Source organism: Somniosus microcephalus, unplaced genomic scaffold, assembly GCF_052327205.1.
Source record: "Somniosus microcephalus isolate GS21.2 unplaced genomic scaffold, FLI_Smic_1.0 unresolved_chr1, whole genome shotgun sequence".
Taxonomy (NCBI): domain Eukaryota; kingdom Metazoa; phylum Chordata; class Chondrichthyes; order Squaliformes; family Somniosidae; genus Somniosus; species Somniosus microcephalus.
In genome coordinates, this window is record NW_028225179.1 from 66,514,119 (window position 1) to 66,528,016 (window position 13,898).

The window sequence follows — 13,898 nt, forward strand, 5'->3', positions numbered from 1 at the left end:
GAGCACCGTCCCCGATACACAGTCTGGGGCTGGAGTGAGCACCGTCCCCTTTACACAGTCTGGGGCTGGAGTGAGCACCGTCCAGTATACACAGTCTGGAGCAAGAGTGAGCACCGTCCCCTATACACAGTCTGGGGCTGGAGTGAGCACCGTCCCCTATACACAGTCTGGAGCTGGAGTGAGCACCGTCCCCTATACACAGTCTTGATCTGGAGTGAGCACCGTCCCCTATACACAGTCTGGGGCTGGAGTGAGCACCATCCCCTATACACAGTCTGGGGCTGGAGTGAGCACCGTCCCCTATAGACAGTCTGGGGCTGGAGTGAGCACAGTCCCCTATACACAGTCTGGAGTGAGCACCGTCCCCTATACTCATTCTGGAGCTGGAGTGAGCACCGTCCCCTATATAGACTCTGGGGCTGGAGTGAGCACCGTCCCCTATACACAGTCTGTAGCTGGAGAGAGCACCGTCCCCTATACACAGTCTGGGGCTGGAGTGAGCACCGTCCCCTATAACACAGTCTGGGACTGGAGTCAGCACCGTCCCCTATACACAGTCTGGGGCTGGAGTGAGCACCATCCCCTATACACAGTCTGGAGCTGGAGAGAGCACCGCCCCCTATACACAGTCTGGGGCTGGAGTGAGCACCGTCCCCTATACACAGTCTGGAGCTGGAGTGAGCACCATCCCCTCTACACAGCCTGGAGCTCGAGTAAGCACCGTCCCCTGTACACAATCTGGAATGAGCACCGTCCCCTATACACAGTCTGGGGCTGGAGTGAGCACCGTCACCTATACACAGTCTGGGGCTGGCATGAGCACCGTCCCCTATACACAGTCTGGGGCTGGAGTGAGCACCGTCCCCTATAAACAGTCTGGGGCTGGAGTGAGCACCGTCCCCTATACACAGTCTGGGGCAGGCGTGAGCAACGTCCCCTATACACAGTCTGGGGCTGGAGTGAGCACCGTCCCCTATACACAGTCTGGGGCTTGAGTGAGCACCGTCCCGTATACACAGTCTGGAGCTGGTGTGAGCACCGTACCCTATACACAGTTTGGGGCTGGAGTGAGCACCGTCCCCTATACACAATCTGGAGCTGGAGTGAGCACCATCCCCTATATACAGTCTGGGGCTGGAGTGAGCACCGTCCCCAAAACACAGTCTGGGGCTGGAGTGAGCACCGTCCCCTATACACAGTCAGGGGCTGGAGTGAACACCGTCCCCTATATACAGTCAGGGGCTGGAGTGAGCACCGTCCCCTATACACAGTCTGGGACTGGATTGAGCACTGTCCGCTATTCACAGTCTGCGGCTGGAGTGAGCACCATCCCCAATACACAGTCTGGGGCTGGAGTGAGCACCGTCCCCTATACACAGTCTGGAATGAGCACCGTCACCTATACACAGTCTGGGGCTGGAGTGAGCACCGTCCCTTATACACTGTCTGGGGCTGGAGTGAGCACCGTCCCCTATACACAATCTGGAGCTGGAGTGAGCACCATCCCCTATATACAGTCTGGGGCTGGAGTGAGCACCGTCCCCAAAACACAGTCTGGGGCTGGAGTGAGCACCGTCCCCTATACACAGTCAGGGGCTGGAGTGAACACCGTCCCCTATATACAGTCAGGGGCTGGAGTGAGCACCGTCCCCTATACACAGTCTGGGACTGGATTGAGCACTGTCCGCTATTCACAGTCTGCGGCTGGAGTGAGCACCATCCCCAATACACAGTCTGGGGCTGGAGTGAGCACCGTCCCCTATACACAGTCTGGAATGAGCACCGTCACCTATACACAGTCTGGGGCTGGAGTGAGCACCGTCCCTTATACACTGTCTGGGGCTGGAGTGAGCACCGTCCCCTATACAGAGTCTGTGGCTGGAGTGAGCACCGTCCACTATACACAGTCTGGAGCTGGAGTGAGCACCGTCCCCTATACACAGTCTGGGGCTGGAGTGAGCACCGTCCCCTATACACAGTCTGGAGTGAGCACCGTCCCCTATACACAGTCTGGACCTGGAGTGAGCACCGTCCCCGATACACAGTCTGGGGCTGGAGTGAGCACCGTCCCCTTTACACAGTCTGGGGCTGGAGTGAGCACCGTCCAGTATACACAGTCTGGAGCAAGAGTGAGCACCGTCCCCTATACACAGTCTGGGGCTGGAGTGAGCACCGTCCCCTATACACAGTCTGGAGCTGGAGTGAGCACCGTCCCCTATACACAGTCTGGATCTGGAGTGAGCACCGTCCCCGATACACAGTCTGGGGCTGGATTGAGCACCATCCCCTATACACAGTCTGGGGCTGGAGTGAGCACCGTCCCCTATACACAGTCTGGGGCTGGAGTGAGCACAGTCCCCTATACACAGTCTGGAGTGAGCACCGTCCCCTATACTCATTCTGGAGCTGGAGTGAGCACTGTCCCCTATACAGACTCTGGGGCTGGAGTGAGCACCGTCCCCTATACACAGTCTGGAGCTGGAGAGAGCACCGTCCCCTATACACAGTCTGGGGCTGGAGTGAGCACCGTCCCCTATACACAGTCTGGGACTGGAGTGAGCACCGTCCCCTATACACAGTCTGGGGCTGGAGTGAGCACCATCCCCTATACACAGTCTGGAGCTGGAGTGAGCACCGCCCACTATACACAGTCTGCGGCTGGAGTGAGCACCGTCCCCTATACACAGTCTGGAGCTGGAGTGAGCACCATCCCCTATACACAGCCTGGAGCTCGAGTAAGCACCGTCCCCTATACACAGTCTGGAGTGAGCACCGTCCCCTATACACAGTCTGGGGCTGGAGTGAGCACCGTCCCCTATACACAGTCTGGGGCTGGCATGAGCACCGTCCCCTATACACAGTCTGGGGCTGGAGTGAGCACCATCCCCTATACACAGTCTGGGGCTGGAGTGAGCACCGTCCCCTATACACAGTCTGGGGCTGGCGTGAGCACCGTCCCCTATACACAGTCTGGGGCTGGAGTGAGCACCGTCCCCTATACACAGTCTGGGGCAGGAGTGAGCACCGTCCCCTATCACCGTCCACTATACACAGTCTGGAGTGAGCACCGTCCCCAATACACAGTCTGGGGCTGGAGTGAGCACCGTCCCCTATACACAGTCTGGGGCTGGAGTGAGCACCGTCCCCAATATACAGTCTGGGGCGGGAGTGAGCAACATCCCCTATACACAGTCTGGGACTGGAGTGAGAACTGTCCCCTATACACAGTCTGGGGCTGGAGTGAGCACCATCCCCGATACACAGTCTGGGGCTGGCATGAGCACCGTCCCCTATACACAGTCTGGGGCTGGAGTGAGCACCATCCCCTATACACAGTCTGGGGCTGGAGTGAGCACCGTCCCCTATACACAGTCTGGGGCTGGCATGAGCACCGTCCCCTATACACAGTCTGGGGCTGGAGTGAGCACCGTCCCCTATACACAGCCTGGGGCTGGAGTGAGCACCGTCCCCTATACACAGTCTGGGGCTGGAGTGAGCACCGTCCCCTATACAGAGTCTGAGGCTGGAGTGAGCACCGTCCCCTATACACAGTCTGGGGCTGGAGTGAGCACCATCCCCTATACACAGTCTGGGGCTGGAGTGAGCACCGTCCCCTATACACAGTCTGGGGCTGGCGTGAGCACCGTCCCCTATACACAGTCTGGGGCTGGAGTGAGCACCGTCCCCTATACACAGCCTGGGGCTGGAGTGAGCACCGTCCCCTATACACAGTCTGGGGCTGGAGTGAGCACCGTCCCCTATACAGAGTCTGAGGCTGGAGTGAGCACCGTCCCATATACACAGTCTGGGGCTGGAGTGAGCACCGTCCCCTATACACAGTCTGGGGCTGGAGTGAGCACCGTCCCCTATACACAGTCTGGGGCTGGAGTGAGCACCGTCCCCTATACACAGTCTGGAGCTGGTGTGAGCACCGTCCCCTATACACAGTCTGGGGCTGGAGTGAGCACCGTCCCGTATACACAGTCTGGGGCTGGAGTGTGCACCATCCACGATACACAGTCTGGAGTGAGTACCGTCCACTATACACAGTCTGGATTCAGCACCATCCCCTATACACAGTCTGGGGCTGGAGAGAGCACCGTCCCCTATACACAGTCTGGAGCTGGAGTGAGCACCATCCCCTATACACAGCCTGGAGCTCGAGTAAGCACCGTCCCCTATACACAGTCTGGAGTGAGCACCGTCCCCTATACACAGTCTGGGGCTGGAGTGAGCACCGTCCCCTATACACAGTCTGGGGCTGGCTTGAGCACCGTCCCCGATACACAGTCTGGGGCTGCAGTGAGCACCGTCCCCTATACACAGTCTGGGGCTGGAGTGAGCACCGTCCCCTATACACAGTCTGGGGCTGGCGTGAGCACCGTCCCCTATACACAGTCTGGGGCTGGAGTGAGCACCGTCCCCTATACACAGTCTGGGGCTGGATTGAGCACCGTCCCCTATACACAGTCTGGGGCTGGAGTGAGCACCGTCCCCTATACAGAGTCTGAGGCTGGAGTGAGCACCGTCCCCTATACACAGTCTGGGGCTGGAGTGAGCACCGTCCCCTATACACAGTCTGGGGCTGGAGTGAGCACCGTCCCCTATACACAGTCTGGGGCTGGAGTGAGCACCGTCCCCTATACACAGTCTGGAGTGAGCACCGTCCCCTATACAGAGTCTGGGGCTGGAGTGAGCACCGTCCCGTATACACAGTCTGGAGCTGGTGTGAGCACCGTCCCCTATACACAGTCTGGGGCTGGAGTGAGCACCGTCCCCTATACACAGTCTGGGGCTGGAGTGAGCACCGTCCACGATACACAGTCTGGAGTGAGTACCATCCCCTATACACAGTCTGGAGTGAGCACCGTCCCCTATGCACAGTCTGGAGTGAGCACCGTCCCCAATACACAGTCTGGGGCTGGAGTGAGCACCGTCCCCTATACACAGTCTGGAGCTGGAGTGAGCACCGTCCCCAATATACAGTCTGGGGCTGGAGTGAGCACCATCCCCTATACACAGTCTGGGACTGGAGTGAGCACTGTCCCCTATACACAGTCTGGGGCTGGAGTGAGCACCATCCCCGATACACAGTCTGGGGCTGGCATGAGCACTGTCCCCTATACACAGTCTGGGGCTGGAGTGAGCACCATCCCCTATACACAGTCTGGGGCTGGAGTGAGCACCGTCCCCTATAAACAGTCTGGGGCTGGCATGAGCACCGTCCCCTATACACAGTCTGGGGCTGGAGTGAGCACCATCCCCTATACACAGTCTGGGGCTGGAGTGAGCACCGTCCCCTATACAGAGTCTGAGGCTGGAGTGAGCACCGTCCCCTATACACAGTCTGGGGCTGGAGTGAGCACCGTCCCCTATACACAGTCTGGGGCTGGAGTGAGCACCGTCCCGTATACACAGTCTGGGGCTGGAGTGTGCACCATCCACGATACACAGTCTGGAGTGAGTACCGTCCACTATACACAGTCTGGATTCAGCACCATCCCCTATACACAGTCTGGGGCTGGAGAGAGCACCGTCCCCTATACACAGTCTGGAGCTGGAGTGAGCACCATCCCCTATACACAGCCTGGAGCTCGAGTAAGCACCGTCCCCTATACACAGTCTGGAGTGAGCACCGTCCCCTATACACAGTCTGGGGCTGGAGTGAGCACCGTCCCCTATACACAGTCTGGGGCTGGCTTGAGCACCGTCCCCGATACACAGTCTGGGGCTGCAGTGAGCACCGTCCCCTATACACAGTCTGGGGCTGGAGTGAGCACCGTCCCCTATACACAGTCTGGGGCTGGCGTGAGCACCGTCCCCTATACACAGTCTGGGGCTGGAGTGAGCACCGTCCCCTATACACAGTCTGGGGCTGGATTGAGCACCGTCCCCTATACACAGTCTGGGGCTGGAGTGAGCACCGTCCCCTATACAGAGTCTGAGGCTGGAGTGAGCACCGTCCCCTATACACAGTCTGGGGCTGGAGTGAGCACCGTCCCCTATACACAGTCTGGGGCTGGAGTGAGCACCGTCCCCTATACACAGTCTGGGGCTGGAGTGAGCACCGTCCCCTATACACAGTCTGGAGTGAGCACCGTCCCCTATACAGAGTCTGGGGCTGGAGTGAGCACCGTCCCGTATACACAGTCTGGAGCTGGTGTGAGCACCGTCCCCTATACACAGTCTGGGGCTGGAGTGAGCACCGTCCCCTATACACAGTCTGGGGCTGGAGTGAGCACCGTCCACGATACACAGTCTGGAGTGAGTACCATCCCCTATACACAGTCTGGAGTGAGCACCGTCCCCTATGCACAGTCTGGAGTGAGCACCGTCCCCAATACACAGTCTGGGGCTGGAGTGAGCACCGTCCCCTATACACAGTCTGGAGCTGGAGTGAGCACCGTCCCCAATATACAGTCTGGGGCTGGAGTGAGCACCATCCCCTATACACAGTCTGGGACTGGAGTGAGCACTGTCCCCTATACACAGTCTGGGGCTGGAGTGAGCACCATCCCCGATACACAGTCTGGGGCTGGCATGAGCACTGTCCCCTATACACAGTCTGGGGCTGGAGTGAGCACCATCCCCTATACACAGTCTGGGGCTGGAGTGAGCACCGTCCCCTATAAACAGTCTGGGGCTGGCATGAGCACCGTCCCCTATACACAGTCTGGGGCTGGAGTGAGCACCATCCCCTATACACAGTCTGGGGCTGGAGTGAGCACCGTCCCCTATACAGAGTCTGAGGCTGGAGTGAGCACCGTCCCCTATACACAGTCTGGGGCTGGAGTGAGCACCGTCCCCTATACACAGTCTGGGGCTGGAGTGAGCACCGTCCCCTGTACACAGTCTGGGGCTGGAGTGAGCAACGTCCCCTATACACAGTCTGGAGTGAGCACCGTCCCCTATACACAGTCTGGGGCTGGAGTGACCACCGTCCCGTATACACAGTCTGGAGCTGGTGTGAGCACCGTCCCCTATACACAGTCTGGGGCTGGAGTGAGCACCGTCCCCAATACACAGTCTGGGGCTGGAGTGAGCACCGTCCACGATACACAGTCTGGAGTGAGTACCGTCCCCTATACACAGTCTGGAGTGAGCACCGTCCCCTATACACAGTCTGGAGTGAGCACCGTCCCCTATACACAGTCTGGGGCTGGCGTGAGCACCGTCCCCTATACACAGTCTGGGGCTGGAGTGAGCACCGTCCCCTATACACAGTCTGGGGCTGGAGTGAGCACCGTCCCGTATACACAGTCTGGAGCTGGTGTGAGCACCTTCCCCTATACACAGTCTGGGGCTGGAGTGAGCATCGTCCCCTATACACAGTCTGGAGTGAGCACCGTCCCCTATACACAGTCTGGGGCTCGAGTGAGCACCGTCCCCTATACACAGTCTGGGTCTGGAGTGAGCACCGTCCCCTACACACAGTCTGGAGCTGGAGTGAGCACCGTCCCCTATACACAGTCTGGGGCTGGAGTGAGCATCGTCCCCAATACACAGTCTGGGGCTGGAGTGAGCACCGTACCCTATACACAGTTTGGGGCAGGAGTGAGCACCGTCCCCTATACACAATCTGGAGCTGGAGTGAGCACCATCCCCTATATACAGTCTGGGGCTGGAGTGAGCACCGTCTCCTATACAAAGTCTGGGGCTGGAGTGAGCACTGTCCCCTCTACACAATCTGGAGTGAGCACCGTCCCAGATACACAGTCTGGGGCTGGAGGGAGCACCGTCCCCTATACACAGTCTGGGGCTGGAGTGAGCACCATCCCCTATACACAGTCTGGGGCTGGAGTGAGCACCGTCCCCTATACACAGTCTGGGGCTGGAGTGAGCACCGTCCCCTATACACAGTCTGGAGCTTGAGTGAGCTCCGTCCCCTATACACAGTCTGGGGCTGAAGTGAGCACCGTCCCCTATACAGAGTCTGGAGCTGGAGTGAGCACTGTCCCCTATACACAGTCTGGAGCTGGAGTGAGCACCGTCCCCTTTATACAGTCTGGTTTGGAGTGTGCACGGTCCCCTATACACAGTCTGAGGCTGGAGTGAGCACCCTCCCCTATACACAGTCTGGGGCTGGATTGAGCACCGTCCCCTATACACAGTCTGGGGCTGGAGTGAACACAGTCCTCTATATGCAGTGTGGGGCTGGAGTGAGCACCATCCCGTATACACAGTCTGGAGTGAGCACCGTCCCCTATGCACTGTCTGGAGTGAGCACCGTCCCCTATACACAGTCTGGGGCTGGAGTGAGCACCGTCCGCTATACACAGTCTGGGGCTGGAGTGAGCACCGTCTACTATACACAGTCTGGGGCTGGAATGAGCACCGTCCCCTATACACAGTCTGGAGCTGGAGTGAGCGCCGTCCCTTATACACAGTCTGGAGCTGGATGAGCACCTTCCCCTATACACAGTCTGGGGCTGGAGTGAGCACCGTCCCCTATACACAGTCTGGTGCTGGAGTGAGCACCGTCCCCTATACACAGTCTGGGGCTGGAGTGAGCTCCGTCCCCATACACAGTCTGGGGCTGGAGTGAGCACCGTCCCCTATACACAGTCTGAGGCTGGAGTGAGCACCGTCCCCTATAAACAGTCTGGGGCTGGAGTGAGCACCGTCCCCTATACACAGTCTGGAGCTGGAGAGAGCACCGTCCCCTATACACAGTCTGGGGCTGGAGTGAGCACTGTCCCCTATACACAGTCTGGAGCTGGTGTGAGCACCGTCCCCTATACACAGTCTGGAGTGCGCACCGTCCCCTATACACAGTATGGGGCAGGAGTGAGGATCGTTCGCTTTACACAGTCTGGGTCTGGAGTGAGCACTGTCCCCTATACACAGTCTGGAGTGAGCACCGTCCCCAGTACACAGTCAGGGACTGGAGTGAGCACTGTCCCCTATACACAGTCTGGGGCTGGAGTGAGCTCCGTCCCCATCCACAGTCTGGGGCTGGAGTGAGCACCGTCCCCTATACACAGTCTGGGGCTGGAGTGAGCACCGTCCCCTATACACAGTCTGGGGCTGGAGTGAGCACCGTCCCCTATACACAGTCTGGGGCTGGAGTGAGCACCGTCCACGATACACAGTCTGGAGTGAGTACCATCCCCTATACACAGTCTGGAGTGAGCACCGTCCACTATACACAGTCTGGAGTGAGCACCGTCCCCAATACACAGTCTGGGGCTGGAGTGAGCACCGTCCCCTATACACAGTCTGGGGCTGGAGTGAGCACCGTCCCCAATATACAGTCTGGGGCGGGAGTGAGCAACATCCCCTATACACAGTCTGGGACTGGAGTGAGAACTGTCCCCTATACACAGTCTGGGGCTGGAGTGAGCACCATCCCCGATACACAGTCTGGGGCTGGCATGAGCACCGTCCCCTATACACAGTCTGGGGCTGGAGTGAGCACCATCCCCTATACACAGTCTGGGGCTGGAGTGAGCACCGTCCCCTATACACAGTCTGGGGCTGGCGTGAGCACCGTCCCCTATACACAGTCTGGGGCTGGAGTGAGCACCGTCCCCTATACACAGCCTGGGGCTGGAGTGAGCACCGTCCCCTATACACAGTCTGGGGCTGGAGTGAGCACCGTCCCCTATACAGAGTCTGAGGCTGGAGTGAGCACCGTCCCCTATACACAGTCTGGGGCTGGAGTGAGCACCATCCCCTATACACAGTCTGGGGCTGGAGTGAGCACCGTCCCCTATACACAGTCTGGGGCTGGCGTGAGCACCGTCCCCTATACACAGTCTGGGGCTGGAGTGAGCACCGTCCCCTATACACAGCCTAGGGCTGGAGTGAGCACCGTCCCCTATACACAGTCTGGGGCTGGAGTGAGCACCGTCCCCTATACAGAGTCTGAGGCTGGAGTGAGCACCGTCCCCTATACACAGTCTGGGGCTGGAGTGAGCACCGTCCCCTATACACAGTCTGGGGCTGGAGTGAGCACCGTCCCCTATACACAGTCTGGGGCTGGAGTGAGCACCGTCCCGTATACACAGTCTGGAGTGAGCACCGTCCCCTATACACAGTCTGGGGCTGGAGTGAGCACCGTCCCGTATACACAGTCTGGAGCTGGTGTGAGCACCGTCCCCTATACACAGTCTGGGGCTGGAGTGAGCACCATCCCGTATACACAGTCTGGGGCTGGAGTGTGCACCATCCACGATACACAGTCTGGAGTGAGTACCGTCCCCTATACACAGTCTGGATTCAGCACCGTCCCCTATACACAGTCTGGGGCTGGAGAGAGCACCGTCCCCTATACACAGTCTGGAGCTGGAGTGAGCACCATCCCCTATACACAGCCTGGAGCTCGAGTAAGCACCGTCCCCTATACACAGTCTGGAGTGAGCACCGTCCCCTATACACAGTCTGGGGCTGGAGTGAGCACCGTCCCCTATACACAGTCTGGGGCTGGCATGAGCACCGTCCCCGATACACAGTCTGGGGCTGCAGTGAGCACCGTCCCCTATACACAGTCTGGGGCTGGATTGAGCACCGTCCCCTATACACAGTCTGGGGCTGGCGTGAGCACCGTCCCCTATACACAGTCTGGGGCTGGAGTGAGCACCGTCCCCTATACACAGTCTGGGGCTGGATTGAGCACCGTCCCCTATACACAGTCTGGGGCTGGAGTGAGCACCGTCCCCTATACAGAGTCTGAGGCTGGAGTGAGCACCGTCCCCTATACACAGTCTGGGGCTGGAGTGAGCACCGTCCCCTATACACAGTCTGGGGCTGGAGTGAGCACCGTCCCCTATACACAGTCTGGGGCTGGAGTGAGCACCGTCCCCTATACACAGTCTGGAGTGAGCACCGTCCCCTATACAGAGTCTGGGGCTGGAGTGAGCACCGTCCCGTATACACAGTCTGGATCTGGTGTGAGCACCATCCGCTATACACAGTCTGGGGCTGGAGTGAGCACCGTCCCCTATACACAGTCTGGGGCTGGAGTGAGCACCGTCCACGATACACAGTCTGGAGTGAGTACCGTCCCCTATACACAGTCTGGAGTGAGCACCGTCCCCTATACACAGTCTGGAGTGAGCACCGTCCCCAATACACAGTCTGGGGCTGGAGTGAGCACCGTCCCCTATACACAGTCTGGAGCTGGAGTGAGCACCGTCCCCAATATACAGTCTGGGGCTGGAGTGAGCACCATCCCCTATACACAGTCTGGGACTGGAGTGAGCACTGTCCCCTATACACAGTCTGGGGCTGGAGTGAGCACCATCCCCGATACACAGTCTGGGGCTGGCATGAGCACTGTCCCCTATACACAGTCTGGGGCTGGAGTGAGCACCATCCCCTATACACAGTCTGGGGCTGGAGTGAGCACCGTCCCCTATAAACAGTCTGGGGCTGGCATGAGCACCGTCCCCTATACACAGTCTGGGGCTGGAGTGAGCACCATCCCCTATACACAGTCTGGGGCTGGAGTGAGCACCGTCCCCTATACAGAGTCTGAGGCTGGAGTGAGCACCGTCCCCTATACACAGTCTGGGGCTGGAGTGAGCACCGTCCCCTATAAACAGTCTGGGGCTGGAGTGAGCACCGTCCCCTGTACACAGTCTGGGGCTGGAGTGAGCAACGTCCCCTATACACAGTCTGGAGTGAGCACCGTCCCCTATACACAGTCTGGGGCTGGAGTGACCACCGTCCCGTATACACAGTCTGGAGCTGGTGTGAGCACCGTCCCCTATACACAGTCTGGGGCTGGAGTGAGCACCGTCCCCTATACACAGTCTGGGGCTGGAGTGAGCACCGTCCACGATACACAGTCTGGAGTGAGTACCGTCCCCTATACACAGTCTGGAGTGAGCACCGTCCCCTATACACAGTCTGGAGTGAGCACCGTCCCCTATACACAGTCTGGGGCTGGCGTGAGCACCGTCCCCTATACACAGTCTGGGGCTGGAGTGAGCACCGTCCCCTATACACAGTCTGGGGCTGGAGTGAGCACCGTCCCGTATACACAGTCTGGAGCTGGTGTGAGCACCTTCCCCTATACACAGTCTGGGGCTGGAGTGAGCATCGTCCCCTATACACAGTCTGGAGTGAGCACCGTCCCCTATACACAGTCTGGGGCTCGAGTGAGCACCGTCCCCTATACACAGTCTGGGTCTGGAGTGAGCACCGTCCCCTACACACAGTCTGGAGCTGGAGTGAGCACCGTCCCCTATACACAGTCTGGGGCTGGAGTGAGCATCGTCCCCAATACACAGTCTGGGGCTGGAGTGAGCACCGTACCCTATACACAGTTTGGGGCAGGAGTGAGCACCGTCCCCTATGCACAATCTGGAGCTGGAGTGAGCACCATCCCCTATATACAGTCTGGGGCTGGAGTGAGCACCGTCTCCTATACAAAGTCTGGGGCTGGAGTGAGCACCGTCCCCTCTACACAGTCTGGAGTGAGCACCGTCCCAGATACACAGTCTGGGGCTGGAGGGAGCACCGTCCCCTATACACAGTCTGGGGCTGGAGTGAGCACCATCCCCTATACACAGTCTGGGGCTGGAGTGAGCACCGTCCCCTATACACAGTCTGGGGCTGGAGTGAGCACCGTCCCCTATACACAGTCTGGAGCTTGAGTGAGCTCCGTCCCCTATACACAGTCTGGGGCTGAAGTGAGCACCGTCCCCTATACAGAGTCTGGAGCTGGAGTGAGCACTGTCCCCTATACACAGTCTGGAGCTGCAGTGAGCACCGTCCCCTTTATACAGTCTGGTTTGGAGTGTGCACGGTCCCCTATACACAGTCTGAGGCTGGAGTGAGCACCCTCCCCTATACACAGTCTGGGGCTGGATTGAGCACCGTCCCCTATACACAGTCTGGGGCTGGAGTGAACACAGTCCCCTATATGCAGTGTGGGGCTGGAGTGAGCACCATCCCGTATACACAGTCTGGAGTGAGCACCGTCCCCTATGCACTGTCTGGAGTGAGCACCGTCCCCTATACACAGTCTGGGGCTGGAGTGAGCACCGTCCGCTATACACAGTCTGGGGCTGGAGTGAGCACCGTCTACTATACACAGTCTGGGGCTGGAATGAGCACCGTCCCCTATACACAGTCTGGAGCTGGAGTGAGCGCCGTCCCATATACACAGTCTGGAGCTGGATGAGCACCTTCCCCTATACACAGTCTGGGGCTGGAGTGAGCACCGTCCCCTATACACAGTCTGGTGCTGGAGTGAGCACCGTCCCCTATACACAGTCTGGGGCTGGAGTGAGCTCCGTCCCCATACACAGTCTGGGGCTGGAGTGAGCACCGTCCCCTATACACAGTCTGGGGCTGGAGTGAGCACCGTCCCCTATAAACAGTCTGGGGCTGGAGTGAGCACCGTCCCCTATACACAGTCTGGAGCTGGAGAGAGCACCGTCCCCTATACACAGTCTGGGACTGGAGTGAGCACTGTCCCCTATACACAGTCTGGAGCTGGTGTGAGCACCGTCCCCTATACACAGTCTGGAGTGCGCACCGTCCCCTATACACAGTATGGGGCAGGAGTGAGGATCGTTCGCTTTACACAGTCTGGGTCTGGAGTGAGCACTGTCCCCTATACACAGTCTGGAGTGAGCACCGTCCCCAGTACACAGTCAGGGACTGGAGTGAGCACTGTCCCCTATACACAGTCTGGGGCTGGAGTGAGCTCCGTCCCCATCCACAGTCTGGGGCTGGAGTGAGCAACGTCCCCTATACACAGTCTGGGGCTGGAGTGAGCACCGTCCCCTATAAACAGTCTGGGGCTGGAGTGAGCACCATCCCCTATACACAGTCTGGGGCTGGAGTGAGCACCGTCCCCTATACACAGTCTGGGGCTGGAGTGAGCACCGTTCCCTATAAACAGTCTGGGGCTGGAGTGAGCACCGTCCCCTATACACAGTCTG